This window comes from Ahaetulla prasina, chromosome 5 (genome assembly GCF_028640845.1).
Source record: "Ahaetulla prasina isolate Xishuangbanna chromosome 5, ASM2864084v1, whole genome shotgun sequence".
In the NCBI taxonomy this organism is placed as follows: domain Eukaryota; kingdom Metazoa; phylum Chordata; class Lepidosauria; order Squamata; family Colubridae; genus Ahaetulla; species Ahaetulla prasina.
The window spans coordinates 16,053,315-16,076,575 of NC_080543.1; the positions used below are offsets into that span (position 1 = coordinate 16,053,315).

Below are 23,261 nucleotides of genomic sequence, written 5' to 3' on the forward strand. Positions count from 1 at the left end.
TGCTTAGAAAGTAAGATTTTATGTGGCTCCTGGCTTTGGGCTCAAACTGAAATAAAAAAAATAAAATAAAAAAAAAAATACTTCCTTGTGTCCAAGCCAAATTTAAAAAAAACACCTTAGAGCTTTAATGGTACGAAAGAACCATTAAAAGGAAACTTGGAAAATAAATTACACAGCCGTGAAATAGAAGTGTGAGAAAGTAACTCAAAATAACCTTGGTTTCATTTTCTTTAGTATAAGATGGGATGGAAAGAACCTTGGAAAGGCTTTTGCTCTCTCGCTGTTATTAAAATAATAGAAAATATGTCAATCTCTGCTTTGAAAGCACCTAGATATTTACCAGGAAAGTCCAATTGTCCAAAAATCTTAGAAAGCGTTCGACTTTCAATCTTAGAAAGTCAACGTAAGGCCATGTCTATGGAGATTCTCAGTCATCCAGGTCATGGTTGTCCCAAAGGTGCCTTTTCAAGAGGCAACTGGTCTTTCTGGTTTTTACTTTGAAGGCGTTTCGCTTCTCGTCCAAGAAGCTTCTTCAGCTCTGAAGATGAAGAAGCTCTTGGATGAGAAGCGAAATGCCTTTAAAAAAAAACAGGAAAGCCCAGTTCCCTCTTGAAAAAGCACCTTTGGGACACTGCTAGGTCATGTTTCTGCAGGAAATGAGCTAAACAGTGCCAGTTCCAACTGATTTGCAAAACTAGAAAGAAAGGGATGGCCTAGATTGGCTATGTTATAGATCTAGACGGCCAATTAGAAATAACTACAGGTAGTCCTCACTTAACCACCAAAATAGGGACTGGCAATTTTGTTACTTAGTGATGCGATGATGAAGGGAAGTATCACATGGCCACGATTTGTGATTTTACTGATGGCTTCTCCATTGACTTTGCTTGTTGGAAGCCACCAGTGAAGTTCTTAAATGGTAATCAAGTGAATTCAGGACTCTGCAACTGTCATAAGTGCGAGCACCATTTGGAAAGTTACCTTTTCAGCACTATTATACCTTCAACCGTAACCGAACAGGGCAGTGATTAAATGAGAACTACCTGTAATTGGGGAAGTAAAGAGGAGAAAACAGTGATGTGACTATCTAAGTCAGTGATGGCTAATCTTTTTGCCATCACGTGCCAGGAGCGGGGTGGTGGGGTTGCGCGCAGGCGTGCCCACACCCATAATTCTATGCGCCCTGCCCCTGTGCATGCATGCACAACACACACACTCCACGCTCCTGGCACATGATGGCATGGTAGGCCTGTTTTTTGCTTTCCCCAGGCTCCAGAACCTCTCTAGGAGCCTGGGGAGAGGGAAAACAGCCTTCCCCACCCCCAAGAGGCCCTCTGGGGGCCAAAAACGACCTGTTTGCCAGCTTCTGGTGAGACTGGAAGTCCTGGTTTCATCCTCCCCAGACTCCTAGAAAGGCTCTGGAGGCTGGGGAGAGCAAAAAATGGGCCTTCCCCATCACCACCCGAGGCCCTCCGGAGGCAGGAAACAGCCTGTTTCCCTACTTCTGGTGGGCCCAGAAGGCCCGAAAATCAGCTGGCCGGCACATGCATGCACGCCGGAGCTGAATTCACGTGCCCACCAATATGGCTACGCATGCCACCTGTGGCACGTGTGCCATAGGTTCACCGACACTGATCTAGGTAGTAACTATTCATGATGGCTTTCCAAGTGATCGTTGATAATTACCTTGGTTTTTTTTCCCTCTGATGTTTGGTCAATCTTACTAAATTGATCCTTAATTAAAGCTAATTACCTCTGGCAAAAGTAAAGGTTTTTTTTTCCCCCTTTCCCTGAGACCCAGTTGGATCTCACCTTCCATCTTCCCCCGTTTATACTTTCTGTGGCTGCGAAACTTATACAAGTAGTCCTCGGGCTTACAACTACAGCTGAACCCCAAATTTCTGTGGCTAATCGAGATAGTTGTTAAGTGAGTTTTGCCCCATTTTACAACCTTCTCACCACAGTTGTTAAGCGAATCACTGCAGCTACGAAGTCAGTAACACATTTGTTAAGGGAAGCTGGTTTCCCCATTGACCTTTCTCATCAGAAAGGCGCAAAAGGGGATCACATGACCCCGGGACATTGCCATCGTCGTCAATGAGTCAGTCGCCAATTTTGATCACATGACCACGGGGAAGCTGCTACTGTTGTAAGTGTGAACAATGGACATGTCCCTTTTTTCAGTGCCCCTGTAACTTCAAACAGTCATTAAATGAACTGTTTTAAGCCCTCTACGGCAGTAGTACCTATTAAAGGCTCAGTTTAGGACAAGGCAGCTTTTGCAGTGGATGATGGGAACTTAGGTAGATAATGGGTTAGGAATTCGTCATCTGCCATACCTAGAATTGATGACCCAGCTGTAGTAATAAAACGAAAGGAAATGGATACCAAGCTTTGGATGTGCTTGAACTCTCAGCGTTCATTCATCTCCTAAGGATTTAAACAACTGGAGTTTTTGCCTTCCACAGTGGTTAAGTTCTCTAAAGTTAATTATATGGCTCTGGATAGGGAATGTATGCAACAAGATTGTCCCAGTATTCCACAGTGCCAGCTGGAAATCTTGTCCAAAGCCTTCCGACTTTCTTTAAAAGTGCAGGAACATCAAATTCCTGCTTTTTCTCTTTGCAAAGCTTAAACAAGTCAGGGCAACAGCCACATATTTTCGCGAGAGTCATCACCGGATGAGAAACAAAAGAATTTGCAAAGGGACGAACCTGGAGCTACTTGAACAATCCAGGAGCTGAGGCTCTGAAGTGTGCAGGTAAGACATTTTTCCCCCTTTTCTATTGTGGCTTTTTATCACAAAAGGTTTTGCTTGGATTTAGAATAACTCACGGTTACTCTTGAAGAAAAGGAGGGGGGAAAAAACTGAGAAAAGGTCAGCTTTGCTTTCCAAACGGCTTCTCTTGGAAGAAAAGAAAGAAAGAAAAAAACTCAGGGAAAATATTCTTTTCTAACGTTCCTACTAGAGGGGAAAAAAAAAACACGGCTTGATGACTTTGAATACTTGTGTTCCTGCTAGGACTGGAAACTTTACTTGGCATCTAAGTATGGACACCCGTATGAGAACAATTGATCAGTGGAACGGTTTGCCTTCAAAAGTTGCGGGTGCTTCAACGCTTGGAGGTTTTCAAGAAGAGGTTTGGACAATCATGTGTCCAAAATGGTGTTAAGATCTGCTGCTTAGGCAGAAGGGGTTGGACTAGAAGATCTCCACGGCCCCTTCCAACTCTGTTATTCTGTATTCTGATGTTGCTTTCACTTCAACCCCAGCCTGTGAGTGAGATAGATTGTCTGTTTTGCTGTTTATGTTGCATTTCCTGCTTTCATCCAGCCTTGTCCAGGAGCTGCCTCAAAAGCATTCGAAATATTTGTCACCCATGACCTTGGAGGGAAGTTGGGAGAATGGCAATGACTAGAACGGAGTCAATAAAAGCAGATCAGGGATTGGCAATGGGGACAATCAATTTTATGCGGATACAGTTTCCTCTCCACACAAGGATGGGTGGAGAGCAAATTCAGCTAAGCAGAGGGAAAGGGCCTTTAAAGTGTTAGGATCATATATATTTTTTTCATTTGCTTCGGAACCAAGTGCAGATTTTGGTTGGGTGCAGGAACGAGAGAATTAGCCACCCTAAATGGACACAAAATCAGCGGTGAGTTTTAGATTATGTTGCTACCAGTTTGTCATGCACTCGCACACACCCGCTTCATGTATGTGCGTGCCCAGTTCACGCACACACCTGCCTTGTGCACATGCGCCCGGCCTTCTGTGCATGTGCTTTGCTTGCGCACACACCTTCCACGCATGCGCCTGGCCTCAAAAACGTGCCTAAATAGGATGGCATACAGCCGGGGCAGGTGGGCGGGCCCACACCCACGATTCCCGCTACCAGTTCGGGCGAACCTGTCAAAACTGGCAGAATCCCACCTCTGCACAAAATACTTACAAGGATTCTGCCATTTCATCTGCGTTTAATGTCAGAATTACCGTTATTATAATTATAACAATTGGTTGATTGATCAACTCAATGCATTTTTTAAAAAAAAACATTTTATGACATAAAAGATTTATACCTTGCCTTTATTCAGGAGCTCAAGACAGCATGTATAATGTTCCTGTTTTTCCCTAGAACAACTCCCTTATTCTTAGACAAAAAATTAAACAGCTATTTTAATCCATGAGAAAGGACAACAACCTGAAAGGGAAAGATGGATAACAGTATCTCCTACATGCTGTAATAATCTTTATAAACCCCAAATCTGCTATTTGGCAACATTTTCTTAAAAAATAAAGTCTCCTTGGCATTATGTTCCACTTCTTATGATTCACTGGGGCATCCAGATGATACTTGTGGCAATGGCATGAAAGTACTTCATCTACTTTCAGCAGTAGTTTTTTAACAATTGTGATCGAGCCCCTAGCCCTGGAACTTTCTGATATTCTTCCATCCAAGTTCTTCCACGCACAATTCCACTTAGTCTCTAAGCCGAGACCAGTCAGGGGTCCTTGATGCTCTCTGAGCTTGCTTGTTTTCTTGCAGATGTTTCATTACCCAACCTAGGTAACATCATCAATGCTAGAAGGGAATGGGGTTTGCTGTCAGTTTATAGTCTAGTGCAGGGGTCTCCAACCTTGGCAACTTTAAGACTTGTGGACTTCAACTCCCAGAATTGGAGTTGAAGCAAAGCTGGCTGAGGAACTCTGGGAGTTGAAGTCCACAAGTCTTAAAGTTGCCAAGGTTGGAGACCCCTGGTCTAGTGGCCGAGTAAAGAAGAGGTGGTAGATAATTACACCTTCTTTATCTTTTGATTCTTTTTATTGTAAGCCACCCAGAATCATATTTCTGCAATAGTGATGATGATCTAATGATACAGTAGATGAGAGAGAGAGGGAGAGAGAGAGAGAGAAATGGGAAAAGTCAGTCTCAGTGGATAATGTATACTAGTTCTCTTAATAAGATCAATATTCCCTGTATCTGAGTTTATTGAGAGCTGCCAGGAAGAGAGATCATTGGTTTATGGTGGTGTGATGATGGTGATGGTTGAGCACACAATCAGATGTTCATACTGAATTTGGCATTTATGTTCATCTGTTGAGTTTTTCCTAAGGACCTGAGATATGCAAATGAGGTATAGTTGGAGGATGTAAGCTATTACAAGAGAAGCTGCCTTTTACAATTGACTGATGATGATTTTGTCAATGCTGATGGTGTTTAGGTGGTACTCCAGTTGTTTTGGGATTGCACCCAAGGCCCCTATTAGTATTGGTACTAACTTTGCTTACAGGTTATTGGGGAGGTTAGTGGACAGGTTACTGGGGAGGTTACATACCACCACGTTTACTGGACCCGTGTCCCTCCTGGTTGGTGCTGGCCAGGAGGTGACACGAGGCTGGCTCCAGGGAATTATTAATGCTTCCTTGTTGGAAGGGGTTTTCCCTGCTGCCTTGAAAGAGGCGGTGGTGAGGCCCCTCCTCAGGAAGCCTTCCCTGGACCCAGCTATTTTGGGAAATTATCGTCCAGTCTCCAACCTTCGCTTTGTTGCGAAGGTTGTAGAGAGTATGGTGGCATGGCAGCTACCCCAATACCTGGATGAAGCTGTCTATCTAGACCCGTTCCAGTCCGGCTTCCGGTCCGGATATATTACGGAGACAGCTTTGGTCGCGTTGGTGGATGACCTCTGGAGGGCCAGGGACAGGGGTTGTTCCTCTGCCGTGGTCCTATTAGATCTCTCAGCGGCTTTTGATACCATCGACCATGATATCTTGCTGCACCGGTTGGAGAGTTTGGGAGTGGGAGGCACCGTTTATCGGTGGTTCTCCTCCTATCTCTCTGACCGGTCGCAGACAGTGTTGACAGGGGGGCAGAGATCGACCACGAGGTGCCTTACTTGTGGGGTGCCACAGGGGTCGATTCTCTTGCCTCTCCTGTTCAACATCTATATGAAGCCGCTGGGCGAGGTCATCAGTGGCTTTGGGGTGAGATACCAACTGTACGCTGACGACACGCAGCTGTACTTTTCCACCCCGGGCCACCCCAACGAAGCTGTCGAAGTGCTGTCCCGGTGCTTGGAAGCCATACAGGTCTGGATGGGGAGAAACAGGCTCAAGCTCAATCCCTCCAAGACGGAGTGGCTGTGGATGCCGGCACCCCGGTACAGCCAGCTGCAACCACAGCTGACTGTTGGGGGCGAGTCATTGGCCCCAATGGAAAGGGTGCGCAACTTGGGTGTTCTCCTGGATGGACGGCTGTCGTTTGAAGACCACCTGACGGCCGTCTCCAGGAGAGCTTTTTACCAGGTTCGCTTGGTTCGCCAGTTGCGCCCCTTCCTTGACCGGGATGCCTTATGCACGGTCACTCATGCTCTTTTCACCTCTCGCTTGGATTATTGCAATGCTCTCTACAGAGGGCTCCCCTTGAAGTGCACTCGGAGGCTTCAGTTAGTTCAGAATGCAGCTGCACGGGTGACACCGCTCCTGCGCAGACTGCACTGGCTGCCTGTGGTCTTTCGGGTGCACTTTAAGGTTCTGGTTACTACCTTTAAAGCGCTCCATGGCTTAGGGCCTGGGTACTTACGGGACCGCCTGCTGTTACCTCATGCCTCCCACCGCCCCGTACACTCGCACAGAGAGGGACTTCTCAGGGTGCTGTCCGCCAAGCAATGCCGGCTGGCGGCCCCCAGGGGAAGGGCCTTCTCTGTGGGGGCTCCTACCCTCTGGAACGAACTCCCCCCTAGTTTGCGTCAATTGCCTGACCTTCGGACCTTCCGCCGCGAGCTGAAAACGCATTTATTTATTCGAGCGGGACTGGCTTAAACTTTTTAAATTCTTAAATTTTTCATTTTAAATATTAATTTTAACTGGGGTTGTAATTTATATGAATTTTAAGGGTTTTTAGGTTTTAACATTTTAAATTTTGGCCAATTATATAATAATTTTTTTAATTCTCTGTTTTAATTGTACACTGTTATTGTTTTATATTGGCTGTACACCGCTCTGAGTCCTTCGGGAGAAGGGCGGTATAAAAATCTAATAAATAATAAATAATAATAATAATAATAATAAGGTCATTGTGTTTGTGATTTTTCTCCAGTTCTTCCACTTCTATTATTGTAGCATTTATATCCTGCCTTTATTTGCACAAATCAAGGCAGTGTATATTTTCCCCAAATCACCAAACTTGTGGTATTCTGTAATAATTACAAAAGCAGGAAATGTGGTAGAAAAACATTTTTGAGGACTGTATACATTTGAGTCTCTAGATGTGTGAAAGGGAAAATTGTCTAGTCATGTGATTTGACACATTTTATTTTTTAAAGAAAGAAAAAACAACTGCAGGAAAATACCTAAATAAAAAGATTTCTAATGTATATTTAGTCCTGAAATACCAGCCTTGCAGGGGTGAAATGCTACCGGATCAGACTGGATTGCGTGATCTGGTAGCGATCGTGGATGGTAGTTTGGCGATCCGGTAGTGATGGCAGAGCAAAATTCGGCCCACCCGCCCAGGTGTCATTACTTCCTGGTTTTAACCAGGAAGTGATGTGGTTTGATGTGCATACATGCTCCTGAACCGGTAAGGAAGGTAAGTAGATTTTACCCCTGCAGCCTTGTATGTGTAGAGAATGTTTTTTCCCCCCACACAGGAGTGCGATTCTCAGCTAGATACAAAGATGTTGAGACTCTAGAAAGAGTGCAGAGAAGAGCAACAAAGATGATTAGGGGACTGGAGGCTAAAATATATGAAGAACAGTTGCAGGAACTGGGTATGTCTAGTTTAATAAAAAGGACTAGGGGAGACATGATAGCAGTGTTTCAATATCTCAGGGGCTGCCACAAAGAAGAGGGAGTCAAGCTATTCTCCAAAGCACCTGAAGGCAGGACAAGAAGCAATGGGTGGAAACTAATCAAGGAGAGAAGCAATTTAGAACTAAAGAGAAATTTCCTGACAGTTGGAACAATTCACCAGTGGAACAACTTGCCTCTAGAAGTTGTGAATGCTCCAACACTGTAAGTTTTTAAGAAGATGTTGGATAACCATTTGTCTGAGCTGGTGTACGGTTTCCTGCCTGGGCAGGGGATTGGACTAGAAGGCCTTCAAGGTCCCTTCCAACTCTTGTTGTTATTATTATTATTATTATTTTATTTACAGCGTGTATGAAATGAGCCATCAACTCCAAACTGTGTTACACCAAACAGAAACTTGAAATGGCTTTGTGAGTTGATGCTTAACAGTGTAAAAAGGAGCAGAAAAGGAGGCCTTGTCATTTTTGTGATATTTAGGAGCATCTGAAAGTTTTTTAATAAACAAGATGGTGGCTATGACCACACAGTTGAAGCCCCACCTCCTTTTAATGTATCTTGCAAGAAAAAAAATGGGGTGGGGTTGGTGGTGGGCTGTTGTCCGTTCGGACTACTTCGGGTGAACCAGTAGTTCCGATGATCAGCTGGCCCTGCCCATCCGCCCCTGCCCTATCCTGTCCTATATTTCCTTCTTTCTGGCTCAACTGATTCGCATGGCACAGCTGATTTCGTGCCTCCGCTGTTCTACTTACCGGGGCTGCCTTAGAAAGTAACCAGCTGAGCTTCAAATGGCTGTATTTTGAATGCTGCGCACAAGCGTGTTACGCATGTGATCACTGAACTGATTGTTAAACTGGTTGCAGCCCACCGCCACTGGGCGGGGCTTCAAAATGTATCTTGACTTTTTTGACCCATGCTGTCGTCCCCCGTGAAAGACTCACTTTGAATTAAAGACTAGAATATGGTTGTCTTTTTTCTGCCATGAAATTGATTTTTTAATATTTCTACCTCGCCAGCTTCCAGGGAATTCCTTTGATTTCCACCAAAGGAAATTCAACTGAATGCTGATATTTGAACACAGAGCTAAGCTGGGAATCCTACTTTAATAAATTATAGGTTCTACGTTCATTTATCATGCTAAGTCAGGGTTTATTGGCTGCCCAACTCCAGAGTCTGCTGGAGTTGGGTGACCAATGCATTTAAATTAATAATAATGATTTCTTATAATGATGGCTTGCTGAACAATAGAATGTTTACAAATGACTTTAAGTTATAAACTTTTGGTTACAAAATCACAGTAACCAGGGGTGGGCTTCAAAATTTTTAGCAAGGGGTTCTCTGCCCAGTTGCTGGGTGGGTGTGGCCACGGTGGGAGTGGCCTATCAGCCTCCTGCACCATGGCAGGGGGGTGTTTTTGCCCTCCCCGGGCTCCAGTGGCTTTCCTCGAGCCTCCGGGAGCACGAATACAGCCTCCCCAGGCTCCGGAGACCCTATGGAGGCTGAAAAAGGGCCTGTTTCTGGCCTTCCCAAACTTCCAGTAGGCCCGTTTTTCACCCTCCCCAAGCCTCCGTGCGCACCCTGCAGCGTGGGGACTCCTGGGAGGAGAGGAGCTGGGTGGGTGGGGCCAGCCAGGAGTGGGATTTGGGGGTTCTCCGAACTGCACAGAATCTTAGCTAGAGGTTCTCCCGAACCTCTGCAAACTCCCAGCAGCCCACCCCTGACAGTTAGACATCTTGTGTGGAATTAAATTTGTTCTTTTATGTTATTTAGTTGATATTCACCATTGTATACCACTAAAAGTACAGACAACTTTTCAGTTAGGGGCTTTCAATCTTCCACTTTAAGATACATCTATTTTTGGAAGTTAATAACTGGGAATGGAACTGCATGCAGGTTCGAACAAGAAAATTTATTTTCTTGTGATTGGCTTGGTATCCTTAAGTCATGTGCAAACTTGTGACACGTTTTGTATTAATATAGCACTTTATGAAAAAGAATAACCAGATGTGGATATTTTGAAACATTTCCTTGAAATAGTTGTGCTTTGATCTCCCATTTTGTGCTGATGAGATTTAGCAACAGATTAAATTTGCCCATTTCCGCCTTACTTTGCCTTTTTTTTTTTTGCCTGCAAGAATGTTATTTCATTAAAGCTCCACATTTAGGCCTCAATTGTAGCTCAGGGGTGAAATTCAACCGGTTCTGACAGGTTCTGGAGAACCGGTAGCGGAAATTTTGAGTAGTTCGGAGAACTGGCAAATACCACCTCTGGCTGGCCCCAGAGTGGGGTGGGAATGGAGATTTTGCAATATCTTTCCCCTGTCACGCCCACCAAGCCACACCACGCCCACCAAGCCACTCCCACAGAACCGGTAATAAAAAAATTGAATTCCACCATTGTTGTAGCTAAACGTTACAGAAAGGTTTCCAATGGCGAATGTAGCCCACTTCTATGTATGTGTGAAAGATTCTGCAATATCTTTCTGAATTTTATCTGAATCTGGTTCCTCTTGAAAGGTAGATAGGAAGGTAAAATGTTTGACTTTTGGAGATGTTACAGAAATGTATGTATGTGTGTATGTATGTATGTATGTATATATATGTATATATATATATATATGTAGGTCTTTGGTTATTCGGGTTTTCTCCCGCGTAAAATTGGAAGTGTCTTGGCGACATTTTGACGAAGTCTCATTCGTCATCTTCAGGCTTCAGCTTCGTGCTTCTGGGAGCAATGTGTGATTGCAGCTGTTTCTTCCTTTTTAACTGCTAGTGGGGGTTTGAACTGATTGGGTGGGAGCTTGGCTTTGCTCTGATTGGATGGGGTTTTTTTGTGCTCTGATTGGCTGGGGGTGTGTCCTGTTTGGGTGGGGGCTTGGTTGTGCTCAGATTAGTCTGAGTTGCAGGAGGATTTGAGCTGGTGAGCTGCATTACTGTTGTTTGGCTTCGTGGTCGTGGTCGTGCTACATCTTCATAGCGGGTGTCAGTCTGCTGCATGTATGGATTGGAGGGGTTTGAAATGGCTAATGTTGCAGCTGCAGTCTGGCTTCTGGTCCTAGGTCGTGCTTCATGATCAGTGTGGGTTTGGGTCTGCTTTCTGGGTGGATGTGTGGTGGTGACATCCTGTGTGGACCTCGTGAGTGTGGGTCTGGTGTCATTCCTCGTGTTAGGGACTAGTTTGTCAACAAGGGCAGGTTTCCAAATGGCTGGTAGGCGGGAGGTGTCATCTCGTTTGTTCATGCTGTGTGGGCGTTTTTCTATCTCGTTTTTCTATCTCATATATATATATATATGTAGGTCTTGGCATATTCGGGTCTTTTCCTGTGTAAGGTTGAGAGTATCTTGGTGACATTTCGACGAGGTCTCACTCATCATCTTCAGGCTGGTGCTTTCGGCTTTGTGAGCGGGTTGGTTGGTTGTGTGGTTGCATCTTGATTGGTAGATGGAGTGGGTGTTTGCAGATTGGTCGAGGTGGGGAGAGTTGCTGTGAGCAGGTTGGTTGGCTATGTGGTTGCATCTTGATTGGTAGATGGAGTGGGTGTTTGCAGATTGGTCTCTCACCAGAAAAAACACACACCAATCACTATTTAAACGCACAATCACATCACCACCCTGCACAGATCAACTCCATAGCCAAGACTCTCATCTCCAGAACCAAATGCCTAGCCGACAAAGACCACCTGAAAACTGAATTACACACTCTCACAAACGTATTAATCTCCAATGGATTCCAAAGAAACACAATTACCAACATAATCCAAAGGGAGACACTGCCCAAGAACCAAGACACAGAACAAGACAACAGCATCGCCCTCCTCCCGTACATCAAAGGCACCACAGATAAAATCAGCAAAACTCTCCACAAACACAACATCAAGACAACCTTCTGCACAGACCAAAAAATAGCCAACATCTTAAGAAACCCCAAAGACAAGATCCATCTAGAAAACCAAGGAGTCTATGAAATACCATGCAAAGTCTGCCCAGCCACATACATTGGACAAACTAATAGGAGAATAAATGCATGCATCGCAGAACACAAGAATGCAGTCAGAAAAGAAGAAAAAACCTCTTCCCTTTTCCAGCACCTTAAAACCACAGGACATAAAATTGATTTTGAAGGAACCAAATTAATCTCCAAACTGAGCAGTATAACAAGAGAATAATTATGGAAGCCATCGAAATAGAGAAATACCCCCACAACATGAACAAACGGGATGACACCGCCCGCCTACCAGACATCTGGAAACTGGCCTTAGTCAACAAACGAGTCCCAGCCACGAAAATTGACACCAGACCCAGGATAACACACAATGCCACCACCAATCATCCTCACCAGATTCAAACCCAAACTCCTCTCACAGACGAAACACAACCACCATCCAGAAGCCAGACCATGCTGGCACCATTGGCTGCTGCGCCCCCCCTCCGATCCCCATGCAAAGCAAGCTGACACACGCCAGGAACACATGACAGGACCTTGGACTCGGAGCCAGGCCAGGGCCCAGGATGCTGCATCACAGCCATCTGCTCAAGACATCACATCACAGAACTCCAGAGGCCAAAACACCAAAGCTCAGGAACAAAAGACCAGGACCACACAAGATGCTAGGAAACAGCCGACCAATCTGCAAACACCCACTCCATCTACCAATCAAGATGCAACCACACAGCCAACCAACCCCACACAGCAACACTCCCCACCAGTATTTATAGAGAGACAGCAGCTCCGACCACGCTTTGCTCACAGAAGCACGAAGCCGAAAGCACCAGCCTGAAGATGATGAGTGAGACCTCATCGAAACGTTGCCAAGATACCCTCAACCTTACACGGGAATAGACCCGAATATGCCAAGACATACATTCACACACACACACACACACACACACACACACATTGCAACAATATGGATATCTTCCAGGATATATTTTTTTTAGCTTCCTGATGTAGTCTATAGTCCTATATTTCCTGTAATCTATTTATTTATTTATTTGTCAACAAATACAAGAAAACAAATAACAGAGTAGACACAGATATGGACACATGAACATTTTTTGGCACACACAAAAAGAGTGTGTATAAGAGAATTGGATTTTTGCAGAAGAAATTCCTCCCACCATTGACAGCATTTAGTGTCCAAGCAGCTAAATAAAAGAGATCTACAAATCTGGGGACAGAACCCATAAATCTGCCTTGGGTACCACTTTCTTTTTTTCTGGCAATAGATGAGGAAAAGATGAGTTCCCAAAGACCAATAATAATAATAATAATAATAATTCAGCAGCTGTTTAAAACAGATTGTTTTAAACTGGAAACGTTCTAAGTGAAAAGCTCAGTTGGACCTCATTTCTTTGACACATAGTTCTTAAAGATGAGAGGTTTTAGTGGAAAAAACAAATTACAACTAGATAGTGATTCGTACACCACAGTCAATTTTGCACACTGGAAAGAAAGCGAAGGGGAGGAGGACAAAAGAGAAAGTGAAGGGAGGGAAATAATTATAGGTTGGGGAAGGAAAAAAGAAAGAAGGCAAATCTGGCATTTCAAGTCATTAATTTCTTTAATTAACCCACATTTATTTGATCCCTTTAAAAAAGATGACCCATTTAGGCCTATTTCAAATCGTTCCAAGACCATGAATACTGTATAGCAGCTTTACAAAAAACAAACAAACAAAAAAAGGATCCTTATTTTGGAGAAAGAAAAATCTGGAAAAACCTGGATCTTTGCTGTTATATATGTTGACAGCAGCAAGAATGCTTTATGCACAAAAATGGAAAGAGGCCTTTATTCTCACCATGGATGAAAGCCTGGAAAAACGGATGGAAATAGCAGAGATAGCTAAATTAACTGGCCTGATCAAAGAAAGGGGAGGGGAACACACCCATCTTTGATTCTACTTGGAAAGCGTTTCTGGATTTTGTGCTTGAGAGGGGGAAAAAATGAAACTTTTCATCTTTAACTTTGGGTTTTGCTGATTAGATAAGTTTGCTGTTATAGAGATGGCTAGTACAGACGAAGAATGCAAAATTTAAAAGTTTAGGCTGTAATGTTATTATTTTATTCAGGGGTGGGATTCAGAAATTTTAGCAACTGGTTTTCTGCCCAGTTGCTGGGTAGGCGGGGCCATGGTGGGCGTGGCTTACTTGGCTTCCTGCACCACATGGGGGCATTTTCGCCCTCCCCAGACTCCGGAGGCTTTTTTTGAGCCTCCGGGAGGGCGAAAATGGCCTCCCCTGGGCTCCAGAGGCCCTCCAGAGACCAGAAACAGGCCTATTTCTGGACTTCCGAAACTTCTGGGAGGCCCATTTTTTGCCCTCCCAGCGCCTCTGTGCAGGCCCTGCACTTACCTGGCATTCAAAACAGGTTGCGTGGAGACTCCTAGGAGGGGAGAGGTGGGGTCGGTGGGGTCAGCTAATCCTTGCAACTACCGATTCGGAGAACCAGATTAAAATTAAAATCCGGTTCGCCCGAACTTGTCCGAACCAGCTGAATCTCACCCCTGATTCTATTCTATTGCGCTAAAAAGAGTTGGAAGTCAATGCTTTTTTCCTCTTTTCCCTACACTTCTCTTTCTCTCTCTCTCTCTCCCCTTTTGCTTCACTCATTTTCTCACTATGTTCATTTTCATTTGTATTTTATATTATGATAAGCTTGATAAAATTATTTAAAAACAGAAAGAACGGAGCCTGGTTTCAAACACGTGTCAGGCAGCCTCTTCCAAGTTGATCTTCGCTGCTTATGCTTACGTATGCCTAAAATTATTTATTTTTATATTTTTTATTTATACATCGCGTATATATATATTTTATATATACGTCCCGTTTTGGCTTCAGGAGGCAAGAGGCTTTTTTTGGTGCAGGAGGCTTTCCAGGCCCAAAACGGCACGCAGGGGGCGCGGGGGGCGCATGTGAGCCTCCAAAATGCAATACAAGCACCCCTTGTGCATGTGCCCTGCCTCCACACATGTGTGTGCACGTCCTTTGCATACACCCTGCTCCCTGGGTATGCATGGCAGCGACCTGAAGAGAAAAATAGGGTTTTCTACTTGAGCAGGAGGTTGGACTAGAAGACCTCTGTCGTGTCCCACCCCCCACTCCGACGAACAAGTCAAGGAAGTCCGTGGCAAACTTGACAACGAAGCCTCTGCAGCTTTGCCAAATTCCTCCGAGGCTTCTCAGGACAGGCAGGAGTCCAAGTTGTGACTTCAGCAAACTAGATGAGACTTTGCTTGACTCAAGGTTGCTTGACTCAAGCAGGTCCTTTATATAGGCCGTGGGGTGTGGCTCCATGACTCAGCATTTATCCAGGCCTGCCCCTCCCTTCCTTTTGCTGGCATCGCCTCTCAGATCTCCGGAAGCGAGGATCCTCCCACTTTGAATTGTCTTCTGCTGTTTGAGAAAGGGAGGGGTCAGAAGGAGTAGGCCCAAGTAATTCCAATCCGTGGCTGACTTCCTCTGATGGCTGAGCCAAAGGAACACATGCTGTATGAGTGAAGTTTGTTTATTCATTCCTGACATCCTGTTCGGGCATGGGGCCAGGGCCGGGGGCTGGAGACATGACAGGCCGTTCATCTTCATTATCAGACTCGAGTCTGATAGCAGGCCCAGGAGGAGACGGGAGAGGCCGGCTGAGGAGAGGAGGGAGGACGACACACAACAACCTCCAAGGCCCCTTCCAACTCTGTTATTCTGTTATCTAGAATAGGGTATTTCCAGTTGCTCTGAGTTAAAAGAAGTTCCTTTACCCAAAATTTCTCTTCTCAATCAGCAGGCATATTTTGTGACCGACTTGCCATCTGTCAGTCTCTCCCTGTTCTAAATCCTATGGGCATGAAATCACTGGTCCTTCTCTAGCGGAGTATCTCAAGTGCGGTCATAAATACCTCTAGCTTTGTTGCTGTGTGTGAGATGCCTGCCAGGAATTGACAAACCGGTTTCCCCTCACCCTCTCCAACAAAAATGTATTAAAACCAAATCTCAGCAGGCAGCAAGAAATTACAGGAAAGTCACTTAAAAGGAAAGGAAGAAAGATTGCTGTGCTTTGGTTTCCAGACCATTTCAGCAGTCAGCCAAAATTGATGGAATTTTGCAGGAATCCAGCTGCTTTCTTTTCTTTTCTTTTTTTTTCTTTTCTTTTGTGCGCTAAATTTTTATTCAAGGTTTTTTTAAAAGCTAAAAAGAAACTAATATAAAGTGAGAAAAGACAAGACATCAAAGACAAAGAGAACAGATAAAAAAACAATTCACTTTTGGTTTTTAAGAAAATGTAAGAAATTTTAATTATGGTTATGCCATCCAAAATTCTGCATAAAACACCAGACAGTGAGCATGTGACAACCTAAAACATTCAAAGAGAAAGACCAAAACTTCTCACTTAGAACAATCTATCAGACCTTAATTCCACCCAGAATTTCTGTACAACAATTTTGACTTCCGTTCTCTTCAGTTGTGACTTAACTAGTTTTCTCATTAACTGCCTGGACATGTTGAAATATCAGAGTCACGGTATCTACAATGAAGGGGTCCTTTGTTGTCACGCACTGTGTAGAGATTTTGGAAGCGTTACTTCCTTTGCAGAGATTAATTATCTCTGGGCTCTTAATTTAGATGGAGTTTGTGTTCAGGGGATGAAGGCAGTTTCTATAATCTTCTTTCCCAGGATCTAACATCATTAGTGGCTGAAGTAGATTACTTAATGAGAAAGATCCATCATTATCCATGGGTTCCCTGGATAAGAATAAACCTTCAATGTTCTGTTTTTAAAATTTTCCTCATCTGGACTGGGAAGCTGAGAAGGTACCAGCTTTTATAATGCACTGGTTATTATACAGTCAGGGATATTCATCAAGAAAAAAAAGGGAGACAAACGTACACGAGTACGTAAGCCAGGGAATGTAACACTTGGAGGAACTGAAGTCGGTGGTTCTGATGAACGATAGAGCTTTTTCTTAGAGTAGCTTGCCCTTCATCCATCCAATTTGGACAAATACAGGAAATGAAAAAAAAAAAGCATAGATTTGGAATGGGGTATAACATTGCTTCATATTATTTGGGCTTGGAGAATGTTGATAGTCCTTGACCCAATGAGGGTCACAGGCTGGACTCTGATTAGGTGGCTATTTTGGGGGGTGGGGAGATTACCCCTATTGATCAGTTAAAGCCAGGCCCAAAGAACCAAGAATAACGTATGATGTGAGACCTCTGATTCACCATTAAATGGCATAGCATCAGTGCCGGGATTCAGCCGGTTTGGGGAGAACCGGTAGCTAAATTGCTGGCTGGCTCCACCTCTCCCCACCCCGCCTTCCAGGAGTCCTCATGCACCACATTTTGGCTCCCAGGTAAGTGCAGGGAGGCTAGGCCCAAAACGGGGCACACTCCTGTTGCCTATTTTCACTCCCAGGAGGAGGCCTCCTAGGCCCAAAATGGGGCATGGGGATGGCATGTTTCCCTCCCCCCCTGCGGCCTGTTTTTGCTCCCAGGGGGGTGCAGGAGGCTGAGTGCTGCCTGTTACACCCCCTGGCCATGCCCACCATGGCCATACCCACCCAGGTTATTAGGGCAGAGAACCAGTTGTTAAATTATTATTATTGTTTTTTTAATTTTATTTTGTCACAACAGTATATACAATCATCAACATAAATAATATCCCATCATGAGCGAAAAAGTATATATAAGTAAAAGTATAAGTAAAAGTATGCATATAATACTATAATGAAGAGAACAATAGGAGAGGAACGGTAGGCACTTTTGTGCTCTTATGCACTCCCCTTATAGTCCTCTTAGGAATGGGGTGAGGTCAATAGTAGACAGTTTTTGGTTGAAGATTTTGGGGTTTTGAGTAGAGACTATAGAGTCAGGTAGTGAGTTCCAAGCGTTAACAACTCTGTTACAAAAGTCATATTTTCTGCAATCAAGTTTAAAGCGGTTGACATTAAGTTTGAATCTATTGTTTGCTCTTGTATTGTTGCGATTGAAGCTGAAATAGTCTTTTACAGGAAGGATATTACAATAGATGATTCTGTGTGTTAAACACAAATCATGTCGGAGTCGGCGGAGTTCTAAGTTTTCTAAACCCAGGATTTCAAGCCTGGTGGTATAAGGTATTTTGTTTTTTTTCGGAGGAGCGAAGAACTCTTCTAGTAAAATATTTCTGGACGCGTTCGTTAGTATTAATGTCAGAGATGTGGTATGGGTTCCAAACAGATGAGCTGTATTCAAGAATAGGTCTGGCAAATGTTTTGTATGCTCTGGTTAGTAATGTAGAGTTTTTGGAAAAGAAGCTACGTAAAATTAAGTTTACAACTCTTAGAGCTTTTTTTGCTATGTAGTTGCAGTGGGCTTTGGCACTTAGGTCATTTGATATGAAAACTCCAAGGTCTTTAACAGGGAGGGGGTCGTCAGTAAGGTAATGTCCATCAAGCTTGAATTTGAATCTGAATTTGAATCTGAATTTGAATTTGAATCAAGCTTGAATTTGAATCCCACCATTGAATAGCATCATGCTATGCCCACATGAGGGAGGGAGGGAGGGAGAGAGAGAGAGGGAGGGAGGGAGGGAAGGAGAGAGAGAGAGAGAGGGAGGGAGAGGGAGAGAGAGAATGAAAATGAACCAGTCTGACTAAGGCATCAGGCTAGAAACCAGGAGACCATGTGGTCTAGCTCCATCTTAAGCACAATGCTAGCTACGGGTAATCTTGAGCCAGTTACTTTCTGTCAGCCCTAAGAAAGAGACAATCTTCAGGCAGTCTCCAAGAATTGGACACAACTGAATGGAAGAAAAAAAATGTATATCTCTCTGTAATTTTCAGACGCCGACCTTAGTTTGTTTTATCTCTATGTTTTATCTCTTTTGCTATTGAGTGTGTAACATATGCCTATTAAAACCCAAGAAAACAAAATTACACTCCTGTTTTCCCCTTCTAATAAAATTGGATTTCTCTCTTGTGAGATTAGTCTATCTCATTATATGGGTGTGGAGAGGCTTGTTTTCCTAATCATATGCCTCAATATTGCAGGAACAAGTGGTGGTATTACACAATTGATTTCCCCTTTTATAGCTCCAATTATATATCTGCACGTCTGCGTGCAAACCAGTATCTGCATTTCCTGCGTCGGATGAGGACAGCACGTCTTTTTCCTTCTCTCCTGGCCACTTTTTACAGAGGCAAAATTCTGTTCCAGATTTTGTTCCTTATACCATCCATTTGGTAAACTTGCAAGATTTGTTTTTTCGCAATGTACATGTATACATCCGAATTAGACTGAGTCGTTTCTCCGTGTCATATAATATATGGATATGGGATCTTGGAGTCCTAGTGGACAACCATTTAAATATGAGCCAGCATTGTGCAGCAGCTGCCAAAAAAATCAACACGGTTCTAGGCTGCATTAACAGAGGGATAGAATCAAGATCACGTGAAGTGCTAATACTACTTTACAATGCCTTGGTAAGGCCATACTTGGAATACTGCATCCAGTTTTGGTCGTCACGATGTAAAAAAGATGTGGAGATTTTAGAAAGAGTGCAGAGAAGAGCAACAAAGACGATTAGGAGACTGGAGGCTAAAACATATAAAGAACGGTTGCAGGAACTCGGTATGTCTAGTTTAATGAAAAGAAGGACTAGGGGAGACATGATAGCAGTGTTCCAATATCTCAGGGGTTGCCACAAAGAAGAGGGAGTCAAACTATTCTGCAAAGCAGCTGAGGGCAGGACAAGAAGCAATGGGTGGAAACTAATCAAGGAGAGAAGTAACTTAGAACTAAGGAGAAATTTCCTGACAGTTAGAACAATCAATAAGTGGAACAACTTGCCTGCAGAAGTTGTGAATGCTCCAACACTGGAAATTTTTAAGAAAATGTTGGATAGCCATTTGTCTGAAATGGTGTAGGGTTTCCTGCCTGGGCAGGGGGTTGGACTAGAAGACCTCCAAGGTCCCTTCCAACTCTGTTATTATGTATTTATATTATATAGTTATTTCATGCTTATGCTTATATATACTGTTGTGACAAAATAAATAAAGAAATAAAATAAAGAAATAAAATAAAGAAATTACACTGCGGATGTATGAAATGTTGGAAGATCTGAAAGAACAAGTCAGGGACAGATCGTCATAGTGAAAAATCTACTTGTGTGGTTGCTAAGACACCTTGATGACAATAACAAATAATAATGTCAAGGTGCGCTGTTATTGTCTGGTCTGACATTCCAGATCTCCCCCCTTTCCCACCCCCATACTATGTGGCAGCTGAGAAACAAAAAGATGGCTGTGGCAGGCCTGGTCCGTTTCGAAGTTGACTCAATCAATCAATCAAACAAACAAACAAACAAGCAAACAATATTAGTACTTCTAATGGAAAACATGGTTTTATTTCATTTAATATTGAGCTGTAGCCCAAGGTATTCTCAACAATTTTCCCCGGCACTATGGGAGGTTATCCATAGTTATTTGTATTGTGTACCACAATGTACTTAATATAATCAAAATGTGAAATATATGTGTGTTCTTTTGTCCTCATATGGTAGCCCAGAGACTATCATATGAGGAAAAAGCATGCATTACAAAGATCAAAGACTACCATATGAGGACAAATCATGCATTTGAGGTGGGAGATACTGTACTTTTCAGAGTATAAGAAGGACTTTCCCCCCTAAAAGTGGGTGAAAATTGCAGTGCATCTTATACACTGAATGTTGCTGAAGCCCCGCCCACCTGTCGGCTCCCACCCGTCAGCTGTTTTCGGCCTCTGTGTGCTGCATTTTTGGCCGGTTCCAGGCGCTGGCGATCGGCGCAAGTGAATGGGCCGCCCTGAATGGGTCGTGCCGGTGGCAAACGGGCCATGGCAAATGGGCTGTGGAGGCGGCAAATGGGTGGTGGCAAACAGGCCGCAGCAAATGGGCGGTGGCAAATGAGCTGTACCGAATGAGCTGCGAATGGGCCGCGGCAAACGGGCCACGGAAAATGGGTGGTAGAAAATGAGCTATGGCAGCGTCGAACGGGCCACAGCGAATGGGTCACTGTGACAGCGAACGGGCGGCAGCAAACAGGTGGTGGTGAATGGGCAAAGATTGTTTTTTCTTGGTTTCCTCCCCCCAAAAGCTAGGTGTGTCTTATACTCTGGTGCCCTTATAGTCCGAAAAATACAGTACTTCTAATATAATCTACCAGATCCCCGGTGGTCGGATTTCCCCTGTGGCTATGTAGGACAGACAGGGAGGAAGCTAACCATCAAATTGCAAGAACACAAGTGAGCAGTCAAACAAGGAGACCCGAACTCATTGGTAGCCTCACATTGCAATGAACAAGGACATACCTTCAATTTTGCATCTACTAAGATTGTTGGCCGAGCAGGTACAAAGATAGCCAGGGAAATGATTGAAGCCTGAGAAACGGTCCCCTTGTCAATCAACAGGAATTTACCTGATTACTATCAGTTTATCTAGTACTTAGGAGCTGAAGACCTGACAGCACAAGGAAACAATAACCAACAACTTAATAGCCAGCCACCAACACCCCAATCAAAAGCCACACCCAACCAGACACCACATATATACCACAATAGCCCAAAGCACACATTCTGGTGTGCTTTGGTTCTCCGAGGATGGGCTCCAGCATAAGTCTGGAAGCTCAGAAGACTAAACTTCTGGTCCCAGTGACTGACCCAGATTGGATCCTGCAATATTATATTTTTGGAACTCCCTTTATCTTAACAAAGGAAGTCTCTGCCAAATTCCGTTTCTACATCAGAGATCTTCAAACTTGACAGCTTTAAGACTTGTGGACTTCAACTCCCAGAATTGCTGGCTGGAGAATTCTGGGAGTTGAAATCCACAAGTCTTAAAGCTGCCAAGTTTGGGGACCCTTGTTCTACATCTAGTGTAGCTGGATTGCAAAATCTTGAGCATGATCATACTAGCATGTGAGGTAAGTGCAAATATTTAGGTTTTTTAAATACTGGAATATAAATTCATATTTTACCTTCATTTAACTGTCCAGCCACCAGGTTGTTTCCCATACCTGCTTTCAAAACTCAAATACCATTTTAACTTCATAATCCTGCTATGCTTTCAACAATTCAGATAATATGTCATCCATTCCTGCAGTTTTATTAGCGATATTGTTTAGGCGGGCCCATTTAATTTTGTCTTACTGGATCTTTTTGAATTTAGTTCTGCGATCAAATCGACATCCATAAAATTGATACAACTGAGATCTTTTACGCATTAATAAAATTAATTTAGATATTTTTATACAGTTTTTCCATGTACATGTGCCATCTCTTCTTTACAATAGTGGCCAAAATTGTGGAAACCTTTTGGGAAAAGGGTATTTTCTAAAACTAGCTAATAACACCACATTTTTTTTGCAGTAATACCATAAAATTATGTATCAATGGAAAGATAATTTAATCAAGAACATAATGAAATAACTTTTAGGAAGGATTTGCTATTAGAATAGCAATTACAGTATAAAGAAGAAAAGTGAAACACATAGAAAAAATGAGAATAAGATACAAAAATTATCACCATAGAAAAAATGAGATATACAACAATTATCACGTCAGTTAATACTTAATTGGGTAACCTTTAGCATGAATTTTTTTTCCATTTCATTTTGTCACAACAGTATACACAAATATTGTCATAAATAAAACAACATATCATGAAGAAAATATATATATATATAAGTAAAAAAATATGCATCAGCTATATTAATTTGATATAATGAAGGGAACAATAGGACAGGAACAGTAGGCACTTTTGTCCTCTTATGCACACCTCTTATAGTCCTCTTAGGAATGGGGTGAGGTCAATAGTAGACAGTTTTTGGTTGAAGATTTTGGGGTTTTGAGTAGAGACTATGGAGTCAGGTAATGAGTTCCAAGCATTAACAACTCTGTTGCAGAAGTCATATTTTCTGCAATCAAATTTGAAGCGGTTGACATTAAGCTTGAATCTATTTTTATTAGAATTAGGGCCTTACAACATCTTCCCATAGAGTGAACCAAGTCTTTTAGTTCTGCAACTGTTATAATGTAAAACCAAGATTAACTGGGTTTTATTGCTGGGTCGCTTCTGACTAACAAGTTTTTTTAGTCGGCTCCATAGATTTTCAATTGGGTGAAGGTCTGGGCTATTCCCAGGCCATTCCAGCAGTGGAATATGATTATCTTGAAACTCCAAAAAAAAAAAAAGTGGTGTTATTAGCCATCAAACCTCAAAAATATACTTTTCCCAAAAGGTTTCCACAATTTTGGCCACTACTGTATATCTCCCTTGGTCTGCAGATGTTAGTTGTTTTTTCTCCTTGATTTGCCCATCTTTGCATAAAACGTTCCCTTGATTTTCTTAAATAAATCTCTTGTCTTTCCAGTTCAATTCCAATCCTCAATTTCTTCACATGGCTTATTTAGATGTCATTTAGCATTCAACGTGCTCTCTTGCCTATTG

General features: G+C 43.2%; 1 protein-coding gene across 2 annotated transcripts in view; it reads left to right on the forward strand.

Moving 5' to 3' along the window:
• Nucleotides 1-2,707: 2,707 nt before the first annotated feature.
• AMOTL1 (angiomotin like 1) overlaps nt 2,708-23,261 on the forward strand; it is a 118,329-nt gene continuing 97,775 nt past the window's right edge. The window contains exon 1 of one of the 2 annotated variants that reach the window (XM_058184902.1): nt 2,708-2,761. The gene's annotated coding sequence lies outside the window, so the exon portion shown is untranslated. The remainder of the gene's footprint in view (nt 2,762-23,261) is intronic. The other variant, XM_058184901.1, reaches the window with a different exon arrangement.